The 17270-nt window shown below is 54.3% G+C and overlaps 1 protein-coding gene across 1 annotated transcript in view; it reads right to left on the reverse strand.

The window, feature by feature from the left end:
* Positions 1-17038, reverse strand: part of ARHGAP8 (Rho GTPase activating protein 8) — a 62189-nt gene extending 45151 nt beyond the window's left edge. Inside the window, 2 exon segments of the mRNA XM_057556540.1 lie at positions 16431-16584; positions 16968-17038. The gene's annotated coding sequence lies outside the window, so the exon portion shown is untranslated.
* Between the last annotated feature and the right edge of the window lie 232 nt (positions 17039-17270).

Here is a 17270-nt window from a genome sequence, read left to right on the forward strand (position 1 = left end):
CTGCCCCCCAATGGGTGCACCTAGACGGGGCTCCCCCTCCCCAACGGCCCCACGTCCCGGGGGAGCAGGGCACGAAGGGCAGTGGGATGGGGGGGACATGTGGAGTGAGAACAGCACTTCCAGGGCCAACGCACTTGGAGGACAGCATCGTTCCTGCTTCACCACGTGCCTCAGAGATACGCACACTCACTCCTGTACCCACTTCACGGAGCGGGTACCTGAGGCCAGCAAAGATCACTTAGAGCTGCTCATGCCCGCAGAGCTACTAATCCCAACTATAGCTAAGGGTCACCACCTGGTTATCCCGGGCCTGGGATGCTGCTTCAAAACCTGTGCAAATCTTTACAAAACTCTGTAAGTACCCAAACAATGGACTATTATTTGTCCATAAAAAGGAATAAAGTACTGACACCTGCTACAACACGGATGAACCTTGAAAATGTCATGCTAAGTGAAAGAAGCCAGCCACAAAAGATAACATGATTCCATTTATAACGTCCAGAATAGGCAAATCCATAGAGACAGAAAGCAGATTATTGGCTGCCAGGGGGTGGAGGGGGAAGGGGGGATTAGGGAGGTGAGAGCAAAGTAGCATGGGTTCTTTTTTTTTTTTTTTTCTGGCTGCATTGCATGGCTTGTGGGATCTTAGTTCCCCCACCAGGGGTCAAACCCGTGCCCTCAGCAGTGAAAGCACAGAGTCCTAACCACTGGCCAGCCAGGGAGTTCCCTGCATGGGTTCTTTTGGAGGTGAAGAAAATGTCCTAAAATTGACTGGGGTGATGGTTGCTTATATCTGTGACTACACTAAAAACCACTGAACTGTATACTTTGGTGAATTATATGTTATATGAATTATATCTCAGTAAAGGTGTTTTTAAAACTTAACAATGCAGGGTGAAAACAGCACGTGTAGTTTGGTCCAGCTTTTTAATAGTGGAAAGAAACATAGAACAGTGTTTTTGAAATGCTGGTTTCTATGAGTTCTATGATTAGGGTTTATAAATCCATTTATTTTTCCATGTTTGTCCTTTTTCATTTTTGCAAAAGCCTGTATTGCTCTTAATATAAGATTGTCATTTGAAGTAAAATAAGAATGTTTTATGAATATAGAAAAGTTTTAAACCTTCTTAAAAACTCCCCATTAGCTAAGTGCCATTTTCCATGTCCATTTCACAGATGGGAGAACTGAGGCAGAGGTCAGGGGGTCACTTGGCGGATACACAGCTCACTGAGGGCAGGGCTGTAGAACTCCAAAGCTCTTACCCAGGACATTGGCCACAGATATACAAGAGCAGAGAGGGACTTCCCTGGTGGCGCAGTGGATAAGACTCCACGCTCCCAATGCAGGGGGCCCAGTTCGATCCCTGCTCAGGGAACTAGATCCCACATGCATGCCGCATCTAGGCGTTCGCGTGCCACAACTAAGGAGCCAGTGAGCCGCAACTAAGGAGCCCACCTGCTGCAACTAAGACCCTGTGCAACCAAATAAATAAAATAAATAAATATAATAAAATAAAAGAGCAAAGAGTCACGGGGACCCAGGGAAGGAGAGGTAAGTCCCCTTTCCAGGGTGGCCACTCAGAGCTAGCCCATCGAGGCCGCACCTGCCCACTTTGGGGGAGAAGTCAGAGTCTGTGCTTGTCCGTGACAGCTGCCAATGCTTAAACAGTGCAATCTAACTTAAAATGAAAAAACCAAAATCTGTATGCCCCAGACTCCACAATTCCACTCTTGGACACACAGCCAGCAGAATGTGTACATCTGTGCACCAAAGGACATGGGCTGGAATGTTCTGAGCCGCAGCACTGAGACAGCCCCAAACTGGAAACGACCCAAGTATCCACAGCCAGTGAAGGGAGCTAGAGGCCGTGGAGGGCGCGTCGGTGCAACGCTCAGCCGCCGTGCGAAGGGGCTGCGCGTCCCATGATGTCATCGAGCAAAAAGACTCGAAAGAAGATACACAGTACGATTCCATTTCTACACGTGCAAAGCCAGGCCAACTGAGCCCACGGTGACGGAGGCCGGGGAGGTGCGCACGCTGGTGGGGGGCGGAGGGGGAGGGGCACCGGTGCCGGCCACGCTCTGTCCCCGCATTGGGGTGCTGGCCCGTGTGCTCATGCTGGGAAAGCTCGGGGCATCTGGGAGCTCTGATTTGGCCAGGCCGTGGGGGAGGGCTGCCCGGAAAGGACAGCAGTGGAGTAGAAGGGCTTCGAGGAGGGGGTGGGGGAGAAGAGGTGTTGCGTAGAAGGTGTGGGGGTGGGGGGAGGGGGCTTGCGGGCCTCAGCCACTCACCTGACAGCCACATCCTGGGCGGAGCCGGGACCCCGACACAGGGGGATCAGATCTGTGCCCTCAAAAGTGCTCGGGCACCAGAGGGGCCCAGATGATCACGGAAGGGAGTGGACATCGACCGGACACACGTGGAGACTGACAGAGGCCAGGAGCTGGCTGAGGCCACACACGGAGGGAGGCCGGTGTCAGGAGACACCAACGGGCGTCAGAGGCACAGCGCCCCCGGCCCATGCAGCCCACGCTGTGCCCAATGGGATGATGCCATAGACACAGGCTACGACCAGATTCCAGGCCTGCAGCCCCACAGGAAGGGAGCTCATGGCCAGAGAGAGTGGACTGCTGTCCTCGTGGCCACCAGCATCCCCTCCCCCTCTGCCAGTAAGTCACCCACTTTCTCTCTCACACACATGCACACACGCATGCATGCCCACACACGCACAAACATGCACACCACATGCATACACGCACACACATACACGCACACACATGCCTGCCCACAGGCACACACATACATGCACACATGCATGCCCACACACACAATACATGCACACACATGCATGCCCACACGCGTTCATGCACACACATACACGCACACACATGCATGCCCACATGCCCACAGGCGTGCACACATACATGCACACATGCATGCCCGCACACATACACACACACATGCCCACAGGCGTACACACATACATGCACACATGCATGCCCACATGCGTACACTCACACACATACACGCACACACGCATGTCCACATGCAGGCCCACAGGCGCACACATACATGCACACATGCATGCCCACACACGTACACACACATGCATGCACACGCATGCATGTGCATGCGTGTGCGTGCATGTGGAATGCAGGACTTTTGCCCGGCCAATCACAGCACCAAATTCCCTGAGCCATGGGGACTGGCTCAGGAGTGATCACATGACCCAGCCGGTTCAGTCAGAGTGACTTCTAAGATGTCTATAAAAGCTACTGAGATACTTTTTTAAAAAATAAATTTACTTATTTTATTTATTTGTTTTTGGCTGTGTTGGGTCTTCGTTGCTGCGCGCAGGCTTTCTCTACTTGTGGGAAGTGGGGGCTACTCTTCATTGGGGTGCGTGGGTTTCTCATTGCGGTGGCTTCTCTTGTTGTGGAGCACGGGCTCTAGGCACGCGGCTTCAGTAGTTGTGGCGCATGGGTTTAGTAGGTGTGGTGCACGGGCTTAGTTGCTCCGCAGCATGTGGGATCTTCCCGGACCAGGGCTCGAACCCGTGTCCCCTGCATTGGCAGGTGGATTCTTAACCACTGTGTCACCAGGGAAGCCCAGGAGAGATACTTTTAAAATTTCTTCTACTGGACCCAAACTGGAGAGGATGTGAGCCTGGAGTTACCCAAGGTCACCACATGGAACTGGAGGAAAATGAAGCCCATGGCAGAAGACAACGCAAGGGATGGAGAAAATGTCCCTAAAACACTGTGCACCTGGATCCAGCTGTACCTGAGTGCAAAGATCCAATAAATGCTCTTTTCTGCTTAAGCCAGTTTGGGTTATAGATGACCTGTCACTTGTAACAAAACGAGTACTGATTTTTTTTCTTTGAAAGATCAGTGGTATTGAAACACGATGAAATCTTCCTCAGTATTCTCTACTTTAAGAGAATGAAACAATCAAGCCCACACTGGTTTTCTTTTTGATTGCGGCACAAGAAAATGAACTTCATTTCTGAAAACTCTTTGGGGGAGATCTGGCTTAGAACAGAGCTATGACGGGCACCAATGGACATCAGCCCTGCCCTGCACTCAGTCCCGACCTCTCCCCTGCAGGAGAGGCAGTTAGAAGTGGCGACACCAATGCTAACTCAGCAGGGCCCCCGAGGACGCCACTCTCCCCTGATCCAAGCTTCTTCTCCGTGGCCAGCAGATAACACAATCTTTCAATGAAACTGGTCCACTCCATGTTGCCTGATTAAATCCCCCCGATCTCCCCCTACTCCACAGTTCATTTCTAAATAGCAAAACGGTATGACAACAACATGAAAGGACTTAAGTTTATGGGGTAGCGGGGAGTCTCCCACTACCCTGTGTGCAACTTTTATTTCTGCACACTCTCCTCCAGTTTTGCCCACACGCACCCACATTTGACAAAGTCGTAACCAGACTGCACGCCCACGTACGTTTTGTAATCAGCTCTGTCTGCTCACCCACCACCCCACCCATCAGCCCAGAGCACCCCAGACCCCGGAATATTCAGCCCAACGCCCAGGCCACCAGCAGCATGGGCAGCACCATCTGGGATGGGAGTTGGTGTCTCTTGCTGCAAAGAGGAGGGAGATTTGGGGGCAGGAAAGGGGTGTGGACAACACGGCTGTGTCCAGGCACAGGTGACGTGCTCCCCATAGACTCTGGTGGCCACCACCGCAGTCAGGCAAGCTCAGCACCACAATGGCGGGACAGCCTGACCTCGGCACCTCCAGATGCGCTGCGATATTCGTGCCCAAAAGACCTCACCTGAATCTAATTAAGCCTCTAGCTTTATTGTTCCAGAGGAAGCACCCCAGGGGACCAAAGAACACAAGAAATGACACCATGATGGGGGAAAACAAATCAGACAAACATAGGGGAGTTTCCTGGTGGCCTAGTGGTTAGGATTTTGTGTTTTTCACTGTTGTGGACCAGGTCGGGGAACTAAGATCCTACAAGCCACGCAGTGTGGCCAAAAAAAAAAAAAAAATCAGACAAACCTAGAATGAGAGCCATTCTACAAGGCAATTTACTGGCCTGGTCTCTTTAAAAGTTGATGTTATTTAAAAAAAAAAAAAAAAAAGCAGGGGAGGGGGCGAAATGGGGGTGGGTGCACTGTTCTAGATTGAAAGGAGACAGAGAGACATAAGGACCCAACACAGCACTTGATGGTTTATAAAGGAGCAGTGAAGGGACTTCCCTGGTGGCTCAGTGGTGAAGAATCCGCCTGCCAATGCAGGGGACACAGGTTCGAGCCCTGGTCTGGGAAGATCCCACATGCCGCGGAGCAACTAAGCCCGTGCGCCACAACTACTGAGTCTGTGCTCTAGAGCCCATGAGCCACAACTACTGAAGCCCGTGTGCCTAGAGCCTGTGCTCCGCAATAAGAGAAGCCACCACAATGAGAAGCCCGCACACCGTAGGGGAGAGTAGCCCCCGCTCGACACAACTAGAGAAAGTCCACGCGAGCAACAAAGACCCAACGCAGCAAATAAGTAAGTAAATAAGTAAGTAAGTAAATAAATAAATAAATAGAGCAGTGAAAACATTCCTGGGGCAACTGGCACAATTTGAATGTGGCCTGAATGGTTGATGACATTAAAGGAATTACAGTTAATTTTCTTAGATGTGAGAATGGTATTGGGTTATACAAGAGAATGTCTTTACACTCAGATGCTAAAATAGTCAGCAGGGAATGGCAGGAGGTCTGCCACTCACCTTCCAGGAGTTCAGCTAAGAGAGAGAGAAAGACAGAGACAGAGAAAACCCATAACGAATGGTACCAATTTCCAAATCATGGTAAAAATGTGTTTTCTTACATGTTTCTGTACTCTGAACAATTTTCTTTTTTTTTTAAATAAATTTATTTATTTTTTATTTTTATTTTTTGGCTGTTTTGGGTCTTTGTTGCTGCGTGCGGGCTTTCTCTGGTTGCGGCCAGCAGGGGCTACTCTTCGTTGCGGTGTGAGGGCTTCTCATTGCGGTGGCTTCTCTAGTTGTGGAGCACGGGCTCTAGGCGCGTGCGCTTCAGTAGTTGTGGCTCACGGTCTCAGTAGTTGTGGCTCGCGGGCTCTAGAGCACAGGCTCAGTAGTTGTGGCGCACAGGCTTCGTTACTCCACGGCATGTGGGATCTTCCCGGACCAGGGCGCAAACCCGTGTCCCCTGCATTGGCAGGCGGATTCTTAACCACTGCGCCACCAGGGAAGCCCCTGAACAATTTTCTTAAAGACAGTTGGAGACAGATGGAGGGAAGGAGGGAGCAGCCCTGGCGTGGCTCTATCACCCCATTTATCAGAGAACAAAACCAAGGCCAGTGAGGGGCCTACGGTGGCTCAAGGTCACACGGCGAGTCAGCCCCAGGACGCCCCCTAGGATTTCTGCCTCTACGGCTTCTCTTGGCACAGGTAAGCCTGGGGTTTTGGTGTTTCCCTTCTGATGGCTCTCCACTGTCCAGGGGCCATGTCGCCAGTGACCGTTGCCTGGCTCGTGTCCAGTTTCAATCAGCCTCCTCCCTCCGCCCCCTGCTGTGCTCCGCACCCGCCAAGCACTCTTCCCAGCCCGGGTCACCTGCTCCCTCAGGGGGACTCTGCTGCCACAGAGGGCTGTGTGGCCTTGCCCAGGCTTGTGCCCTCTCTGGGCTGAGGTAGAGCAAGAGCCCTGCTGGCTGCTGGTGGGAGACCCTGGGCAGGGTACAAGGGGGGCGTGCAGGACAGGGGCAGGGACGGGAAAGGGGGGCAGAGACCCCAGGAACAGGAAGGCGAGGTCTCAGGGGTCACTGGCACAACCTTCTACACCGCCCCCCGACACGCCCTGTCATTCCACTGACACCCCACGACAGGTGAGAGGGGGGTCCCGAAGTCTGAAGACGGGGGGAGGCCACCCTGGCCCCACCCCACCCTCGGCCCCTCCCCCCAGCCCCCAGCCCCCAGCCCTGCATCTCCCCCTTGGGTGCGCCAGCCTGGATAAGCCTGTCACCAGCCTGTTAACAAACAGCTTGACAGCAACCTTCTGAGGGCCCCAGGGGCCCCTGATTGAAAAGGCAGGGGCACCTCCTGGGGGACCCGCCCGCCCAGGGGCGGGAACACGTCTGGAACATTCTCGCTTCAAAGCCTCTCAGGAGGCACTGACCATGGGGGTGAACCCCTGAGGGGCCCCAGGCCTCCTCCTCAGCCCCCGGGGGGATGGGGGGGGTACTCCAGATGCACTGAGCCCAGCAGCACAGCCTGAGGCCCCAGAGCCTCTGAAGCCAAGAAGGCTTTGCTTTTCCTCCAGACTCTGCTGTAACCAGAATGCTTTGCACTCCTTTTTTTTCCTCTGCAAGCTCAGAGCCTTTCCCCGACCGCCTAGCCCAAACAGCACGGGCAGCACTATTTGTTTTGAAGCTTGTGTGCTTGGGCCTGAGCGTGTCATACATAATCTGTGCTTTGTTGTGGCGACGAACGGCTAGCTGGGGGGTAACTCTCAGGGGAGCCCTGTGAGCCCCCAACCCCGCAGGCGCATAGTCGAGAGTAAAATAAAGCTCTTCTCCCGTCGTGGGTTGCTCCCCTGGGCTTGGGTCAGAGCCTGGTGGCCTCCCCTGGCCCCCTGCTGCGTATGGCCAGCAGGACCCCCCGTGCAGGACGGGCACACGGCCAGGGCAAGGGAAGGAAGCCACCCCCGTGCTGCCCAGGCGATCCTCGGGAGGCCAGTGTCCTGCTCCCACCAGGCACCACACAGCTGGTCTGTCCTCTCCAGGCCCAGGAGCCCCAAGGGGCTCTTACTGGCTGGGAGGCCCCCACGGAGCGGAGGTCTCCTGCACCTGGTCGGGCTGGTCCCACCGGCCTTGTGATGGTTGACTTTATGTGTCAGCTTGGCTGGGCTACGGTGCCCAGTTCTTTGATCAAACACCAGTCTAGATGTTGCTGTGAAGGTGCGTGTGGATATGATTAACGCTTACAATCAATTAACTTTGAATAAAGCAGATTACCCTCGATGGTGTGGGTGGGCTTCGTCTAATCAGTTGAAGGCCTAAGAGCAAACACTGGGGTTTTTCGAGAAAGAATTCTGCCTCAACACTACAACACAGAGTTCCTGCCTAAGCTTCCAGCCTGCTGCCCTGCCCTGCAGATTTCAGAGTCGCTGGTCCCCGCAACTGCACGAACCGATGCCTTAAAACAAATCTCTCTGTATAAATGCCTCCTATTTTTTGTTTCTGCTTCTCTGGAGAACGTGACTGATACAGGCCTCTTACACACTCAGATTCCTCCTTCCCACGAACTGTCAGAATCACAAAACACTGGCACCGAGAAGGATCACAGTGAACATCTTGTGCTGTCAACTGTCATTGTACAGCAGGAAAACTGAGGCCCAGAGAGGGGAAGGGGCTTGCCCAAAGCCACACAGCAAGCCCATGGCGCTGGATCTTGAAACCAGGTCTCTTGACTCCAGCCAAGAGCCAAAATGACTCCAAATTATGGTAGGAAATGTCAAAAAAAAATATTTTTAATGCAAGGAGGAAAGTAACCATGGGCACATCCCACCATCCGGCACCAGCCATGGTTGATTGACTTGGCTACAAATCTGGGGGATCCCATGACCCACCCTCTGGTTCAGTAATTTGCTAGAATGACTCACAGAGCTCAAGAAAGTGCTTTACTTACGATTACCAGTTTATTTTAAAGGCTACAACTCAGGAACCGCCAAACAGAAGAGATGCACGGAGCAAGGTATGGGGGCAGGGCTGTGCACGGAGCTCCCAGGCCCCGGCTGGGTGTGCCACCCCCCAGCACAGGGATGTGTTCACCAACCCGGAAGTCTCCTGGTTCCAGCGTTTTCACCCGTTTCATTACACCGGCATAACTGATTAGACCACTGCCATTGATTAAACTCAATCTCCAGCCCCTCCCCGCTCCCTGGAGATTGAAGCGGGGGCTGACAGCCCTAACCCTCTCATCAGGAGGGTGGGTCCTCTGGCCGACCAGCCCCCATCCTGATGCTATCTAGGGGCCCCACCTTGAGTCATCTCATTAGTATGGCCTTAGGTAAGGTCAAAAAGGGCTCATTATGAATAAAATTCACTCCTATCATGCAGGAAATTGCCACGTTTTAGGAGCTCTGTGTCAAGAACTGGGGACAAGGATGAAATATATATTCATATTATACAGTAGTCCCCACCTTCAGGGCAACTCCTGTTCATCCTTTTGACCTCCCTTTCCAACCACAGTGTGTCAGGCTCCTCCCCCACACACTCCCAGCACCTGGACCCATCATTCACCCCTGTGGTACCCATCATTTGCACCTCTGGTACCCATCATTCGCAGCTCTGGTACACATCATTTACCGCTCTGGTACCCATCATTCACCACCCTGGTACCCATCATTCACTGCTCTGGTACCCATCATTCGCAGCTCTGGTACCCATCATTCACCGCCCTGGTACTCATCATTCACCGCCCTGGTACCCATCATTCACCGCTCTGGTACCCATCATTCGCAGCTCTGGAACCCATCATTCACAGCCCTGGTACCCATCATTCACCGCCCTGGTACCCATCATTCACCGCCCTGGAACCCATCATTCACCGCCCTGGAACCCATCATTCACTGCTCTGGTACCCATCATTCGCAGCTCTGGAACCCATCATTCACCGCTCTGGTACCCATCATTCACAGCTCTGGTACCCATCATTCACCGCCCTGGAACCCATCATTCACCGCCCTGGTACCCATCATTCACCGCTCTGGTACCCATCAATCGCAGCTCTGGTACCCATCATTCACCCCTCTGGTACCCATCATTTGCACCTCTCCACCAGGTATGAGTGGATAGCTGGTTCTGTGATCCTTTAGTTAACATGACTAGGGGGCTCCCTCACCGCCCCCCACCCCCCCGAGGTGGGGCCTGGACTTGATGAAACGGGATCCCTGAGCACCGGGCCCGGCATATACGGGCCCATACGGGCCGTATGCGTATACGGCATATAAATGCCGAAATAAAATGAGAATAAACCAGACATTACAAATGGACCATTTTTCCTCGGCAGCGGGCTTCAGAGCAGCAGCTCCATCACCCCCGACCTGCCTTGCCCTCCACCTGAGTCCACACACGCCTCAACTCCTTCCTGAACCTCTCGCTGCCAAGCCCTTTCCCTCTGAGCCAGGCTCCGTGGCCCGAGGATGGGGGACGTGGGCACCGAGGAGCCACCAGCATCGCGAGGCCGCGCCGGCTAGAGCCATGGACCGGGGCAGGCGCAACACGGCCGGCGCGCAAAAGAGGCTTAAAATCACCCGACAGTTCTATGTATAATTCATAGCAAAATGGTTTGTTGCTATGAAAATATATTTGCACATTACACAAATAGACCCTCACAGCAATTATCTTAATGCTGTAGCTACAAATTATCACCTACTTACCTCGGGCAAATTAGCACCAAATTTAATTTGAGTGGCGCGGACGATGTGCGGGCCGCACGGAGCAAGAGCCCTCGGCCGCATTTGTAGGACCTGGCTCTCGGCATTAGGCTCAGGATGGGGCGTCTGATAAAGGGCTCTGCGGGGAAGAGAGGTGGGCTCAGGACCATCCACGCCTAACACTATATTTACAGGGAGGTCACGGAGACCCAGAGAGAAGGGGGCTGGGACAGGGTCCCACCTGGGTAGGGGGGGCAAAGTCAAGGCATAAGGGGCAGGGGCTGAGAAGGGGGCCACCTGAGTTGGGATTCCAGAGTCTCCGGGTTGCACCCCATGAAGAGTAATTTTCACCCTTTTGTCTCAGCTATGTCACAAATTTATTTATACAGACCCCACTACCCACTCTTGATCACAAACACCACTGGGTCCCTGACACTGGCGAGAAGGCAGGTGTAGATCATTTGTGCAGGTAGCGGGGCCAGAAGCCACTGGAACCTGGGCGTGACACCCAAAGGTGGCAGCAGCAAGGTCCAAATGAGCTGTGACCTGCTACGGGACTTTGTCAGAGGCCTGCCCACAAGTCCCAGGGACAGTGGGCACTCTGAAAAGACAAGAGGGGTCTGCAGAGGGACCTGTGGTTCTTGTAGACACCAACCTCGAGACTTGGGGCCGTTCCCCTCCCCTGCATCCCTGTGGCCCTGCCCACGGTACCCAGGTGCTCGCTCAGGTGTGCACCCCTCACCTGCACAGCCCTCCAGCTGCAAAGAGCTGACCCACCCCACCTCCCAGCCTGCCTGGTTACCTAAGAGGAAGCCTATCTCCCCTCTCAAAGGTTTGCTGAGGAAGCCAAGTTGAGCCAATCAACACATGGCAACTTTCCTGGCCACAGATATGGGTTCATTCAGGCCTGTGAGGTATCAGGAAAAGCTTTCCAGGTGCTTCTGGGAAAGAAGATCACTTGCTGTCCTTAGAGGGCCACTGGAGGAGTTTCTCTCCACACAGCTGCGTATAAAGATGAGGCCTGGAATGGCTGGAGCCAATTTGCTGCCACCCCGAAGATCCAGCAGCCCACAAAAAGGGCAGGAAATTGCTCAGCCTTGATCAAGCCATACCTGATCTCCATAGCATCCCCAGACCATTTCAGCTACATGGGCTGATATGGCCGCTTGGACTTTTGGGCTGGTTCAGAGCTGGGTTTTCTGTCTGTTACAGTCAAAAGCGTTAGGATGCCCCCAGACCCCCCACCTACCACAGGCTGGGAGAGGGGTTTCCTCCAAACTCTGGCAGCCCTCATCAGCCTACACCAGGTGTCCATGTGTCCTTCTTGACCCATCACCGTGTGTTCCCTGACAGCCAGGGCCATTTCTGACTCACGCTTGAGCCCCAGCACTCATCCAGCCCGGGACATGAAAGGAACTTGGGGTGTCTGTTGAACAAGAGAGCAGACAAAGTGTACACAGCAGAGCCTAGCATTCAAAGCCTTCCTGGCCCGTCTCACCAATACCCCCACCAACCCCAGGTCACTCCCACTGCCCACCTTGCTCACTCCACTGTCTGCCATCCCAGGCTTCTCTGTCCTGGAAGAGGACACAGCTGGGGGCTCTTCCATAATCTCCATCATCCATACTCAGACCTGTCGGGTGGGGGGACCCTGGGTCCTCTCCTCTCCTCCCTAAGGGATATTAAATTCCAGGCTCTCCACCCCCAAACCCAGATCTCAGGCCCAGACCTCTCCCCCAACTCTCAACTCGAATATCCCAACTACCTACTCCACACCTCCCATGACACCCTCTGAGTGCCAACAGTGTCCTGTAGTTCTTGGAATAAAATTCAAACCCCTACAAACACCTGAAAGACTCTTGTGGCCTGGCCCCGCCGCCCTCAGGAACTCATCTCATACCGCTCCACGCGACCCTCATTGTCTCTGTTCCAGCCACAAAAGCCTCAGGGTTGCTCCTCAAACATGCCAAGCTGTTCCTGCCTCAGGGCCTTTGCACATGCGGTCCCCTCTAGCTGGAACACACAGCTTCTGCAGGGAGTAAATGATCCCTATGGTTTCTATTACTACCATTGGCTCAAGTCCAATTCAATAATTCAGTCTGAATCCAAATCTACCTCCTCACTGGCCTCCTTGGAAAGCGAAGTGGTATCCACAGGGCCCCCATAAACCAACACTCCACCTTCAGATGCTTCTGTATAGAAAGATCTGGTTACAGTTTAGCCGGGTCAAATAAGACTTGCCCCCGATGAAGCCAGAGAGAAAAACACCCCAAGTCCCCGGGGAAGGTCAGGCCACTTGTACTTTGCAGAGCCAGGGATCTGGTTCTGATCCCCTCTATACCCGATCCACAGACCCCTCTGTACCTCTGCAGCGTTGGCCCCCAGCCCCTGCGCCAGCGCTGTGAGCATGCAGCACAGATGAAGAGTCAGAGGAATGGGTTCCAGCCCATGTCCCCCCCTACTCAAGGTGCCTCCTCAGTGAGGCCGGTCTGCTCTTCTCAGACCCCACTCCCCCATCTGTGAAATGGGCACAAGCCCTGCCCCACCAGCGCCACAATGAGGATCAAATAAAGGGCAGGTGTGACATCACACTGAAAGGTCGGGCACCCTGGAGGCAAATGCATGGTAACGGTCACCAGGGCTGTGGAAGCCACGTACAGACCACTCCTAAGGAGGCCAGGCAATGGTCAGAAGACAGATTAACCTTATTTGGATCCTGACAAAAAATATAAGAAATGTTTATATTTGAGGCAATTGGGATTCTGAATATTAACTGGGTATTGGATATTAAGGAATTATGGTTCATTGTTTTAAGTGTGATAATAATATTGCGGTCATGTTATAAAAGTGGAGGCACCCTGCAGTATTTATGGAGCACGAGTATTAAAATAACAGGGGAGCAGGGGGTAAGCGGGGGGGGGGGGGAGGTGAGCCGAGGCGGGGAGTGGGGAGGGGAGAGCAGGTGGGGCTGAGCACAAGCCAGGTTGGCTGCAGCGTGGTGGCGGTTTATGCTAGGATGTCTGCTTCCTTTTGAACATCTGAAATTCTCCATCACGGGAAAAACTTAAATAAATCCATCAGCCCTCCTACCTAATCTGCAAGGTGTTATAACAGCACAGACCTGGGAGCTTTAGGGACATGGGTGGGAGCAGAGACCCTCACAGCTGCAGGGGCCTCAGAGGCCCCTAGAACTTGATGAGATCGTGGCCCAGAGGGGAGGTGCTTTCCAGAAGTCCCACACACATGCCCTGCTGGTCCACATCCCAACCACAGGCCGTTTTTCTGTGGATGACAAACGCCCCAGCCCAGACAGCCTCCTGGCCACCGGTTTCCTTTGCTTGTTTTAGTTTTATGACCAGGTAGGGGGAGGGCAGGGGCAGCTCCCCAGAAGCTTCTGGACTCCTGACCTGCCAAATCAGTTCCTTCAATGGAACAGTCACAGGCTCCAACTGAAACAAACTTCTCTTGCCCTCCTCTGTCCAAGGTCACTGAAGAAAGAACCGTTTGGCCCCCGCCCCGCGCAGGACCAGGTTCCACACAAGCTCGGTCCCCACACGTCTTCCCTGGTTGGGCGCAGGGGTCGGGGGGAGGCGGGACAACGAGTACCACTAAGTGTAAACACCTATAAAGGTGCCCTGCCCTGTTTTAGGCACTTTGCACACATTAACTCATTTGTTTCTTTCTCCCGGGAACCCTAGGAGTAGGTGATAACACTGCCCATATTTTACAGGTGGGGAAACCAAGGCACGGAGTGGTCAGCTCCTCTGGTTAGCAACTCACGGTCACATGGCCGGGATGGGGGTCGGGGCGTCAGGCTCCAGCGCCAGCTGTTAACCAGCGCACTCTCTGCCGGCACTGAGCACCCGTGTTATTCCCTCTGAGCTTCAGGACACCCTGCTGCTTGATGCCCATTTGAGAGGTGAGAAAACGAGGACCCGACTCGGCCTGGTCGCCTGCCTTCCAGGGGCCCAGAAACCGGGACAGTGGCCAGATCCAGCTGCCAGCAGCTCTGGGAGCCTCCAGGAAGGTGGCTGGGACGGGACCCTGCAGCTGAGCCCCACACGGACATCTCTGAGGTCATGCCCCTCCCTCAGTGCCGGGCCCAGAAGGGGACCCTCAGATGTACCCTGGGCGGCCCGGGAAGCCTCTGGATACATGCAGCACATCTTCCTTAAGCATCAATTTTAATCAAAGGATTGAGGGAAAAGTTAAGTAATTTATCTGAAAAGAAACTGAAAGCATCATTTTCATATCCCAGAGCTATTCTCACATAGATTTGAAGGGCAGTCACTGGCAGGCTTGGAATGTCTCCACCCAGGAGACAGACCTCAGGGCCCTGGGAGGCGGCTGGCCCAGTGGGGAGGGCGTGAATGCTGCAGCCACTCCATTCACTGGCCATGTGACCTCAGAAAGTCATCTAAACATCCCTGCCTCAGTTTCCTCATCTGTAAAAGGGGACAGTAACAGCCTCTGCCTCATGAGGCTGGTGTGAGTGAGGAATGAGGCAATCAAGTGGACAGTTAGGGCCTGAGAGCCATTAGCAAAGGTGCCCGTGATGCTTTTGGGGAAGGATGGCCAAGGGCGGCCACTTTACAGGTCAGGAGGCTGAGTCCCCAAGAGGGAAAGTGACCTGCTCCAAAACTAGGTCTCTGACTCCCTCTGTGGTTCATTCTCCCCCTCCTGCTGCCTCTGTGCCTTGGTTTCCCCATCAGTAAAAGAGGGTAAAATCAGGGAATGGGTATGCACGCCAGGCACTTCCAGGGTGGCTGAGCTCTTGCTGGAAGCCACCATCCATGGCGTGCCCACAACCGACTCAGCTGGAACTGGCTTGTTAGGGAGATGCCAAGATCCATGGGATGTTTAGTCAAGTTTCCAGACCTTAAAACATCTCGCTGCAGCACCCATCAGCAGAGGAGTGGATAAAGATGTAGCATATATACACAATGGAATATTACTCAGCCATAAAAAAAGCATCAAATATTGCCATCTGCAAAAGTACAGATGGACCTGGAAGGTATTATGCTTTGTGAAGGAAGTCAGAGAAAGACAAATACTTTTTCACTTATATGTGCAATCTAAAAATTAAGCAAATGAATACAACAAACAAACAAACAAAACATCTCACTGAGGGTGCACTTCAGCGACTCAGTGACAACCAAGTAAATTCCTACCGGCTCCACCTGACCACCTGTCAGGTACTCTACAGGTATTTCTACCCCCACCTCACATGTGACTTATCCCCAGCCAACTACAGTCCCCCAGCCTCTGTGTAACCTCAGTGTGCCACACCCTTCCCTGCCTATCTCTCACCCATCTTCCAACTCAAAGGTCACTTCCTCCAGGAAGCCCTCCGTGACCTCCCACAAGCCCCTGGCTTCCCTCTGTCACACAGAGGCTAGACTTTGAGTCCTCCGTGGGCAGGGGACTGGGGAGGTGGCTGTCCACAAGGACTAGCCCGGCTCAGGCCAGTGCACTGTGTCCGTCTTCACCCCTCGGCCCCTGCCCTGCTGTTGGTTTGAGAAATGGTTTAACGTCACTGCATTAAAGGAGAAACTCACAAACAAGACCCTAAAACCGCCAACAGAGACCGACCAAAGGATATTTACTGCTGAGTCTTAGATTTTGAGTTCTCACCAGGACAAATATCAACACTGCATTTCACCATCAATAAGCACCGCGTGCTCTGGAATCCACACAGCCTCCGTCACAAAACCTCAAAGTCTGTGGCCTCCAGACAGCCAAGGCCAGGTCCCCACCCCGCCGACAAGGACTGAGGAACTCCTCCCCTCCCACCCTGCTTCCTTCTCCTGGAGCCTTAGCCTCCACTCTTCAGCCACCTGCCAGGCCCTGGAGAACCCCCAAGCCAGTGCTGTTGACAGTGGCGCAGGGCCAAGGTTTGGGAAAAGTGAAAGCATCCAGGGCCTCTCCCCTAACTGGCGATTTTGGAGGCTGATTTAAGTTTTGGGCATATTAAGTCTTGGGGGTCCATCCCCTGTGATGAGCGGGCCCGCACCCCCAGCCGGAGCCTCTGAGTCTGAATCAGTGCAGCAACTTCTCAGCCTCAGTTTTCACATCTGTGAAGCGGAGCGATGCTTCCCGCCTCCCAAGTTGGAGCTGAGGGAACTGATGTGTCGGCACAGTGTGCGGACCCGGCCGGATCGGAGACCCTGAATTTGGGGAGGAAAATGCGGGAACGGTGAAAGTTTGGGCTGAGACGGCCCAGCCGCACCAAACCAAGACATGAAAAGGCGGGAGAAGCGAGGGAGCAGGGAAGGAGGGGACGGGGGTGCAGGGAGGGTGCGGGGGAGCAGGACTGGAGGAGTGGGAGAGGAGCGCGCTCGTGCAAAACGGGGCGGGGTAGGGTAGGGGTTGAGGTGTAGGAGGGGCCGGGAACCCGCGGGGGCGAACGCAGGCACCGGGGTCCCCGCCCGTCTCCGCGCCGCGTCATGTGGCCCCGCCCCCTCCCCGCCTCGGCTTGCCCGCCTGAGCAATGGGCCCAGCCCCAGAACCCGCGCTGCGTCCCCACCTGGGCCCAGGCGGGAGGCCTTACCTGACTGCAGCTCCGCCGGTGCCTCCCCTGGGCTCGGCTCGGCCTGCGACCCACCTGGCCCCGCCCCGGACGTGGCTCCCGTGCAGGCCCCGCCCCTCGCCCCGCCCCGCGCGCTACCCCGCCAGCGCTGTTTCCCTGGAGCACAGGACCTGAGTGGCCCAGGGTCATTGCGGGCTAGGCCTGCATTTCTGCGCATGGGCAAAGTCATTGTTCCAGCCCTGAGGCGGGGGTCATGTACTCGGGAAAGACCAGGCTGGGGCCCAGATACCCCTGGAGGTGCCACTGACGTTCCGGGGCCCCAGG

The sequence above is a fragment of the Balaenoptera acutorostrata genome, chromosome 11 (genome assembly GCF_949987535.1).
Source record: "Balaenoptera acutorostrata chromosome 11, mBalAcu1.1, whole genome shotgun sequence".
Classification (NCBI taxonomy): domain Eukaryota; kingdom Metazoa; phylum Chordata; class Mammalia; order Artiodactyla; family Balaenopteridae; genus Balaenoptera; species Balaenoptera acutorostrata.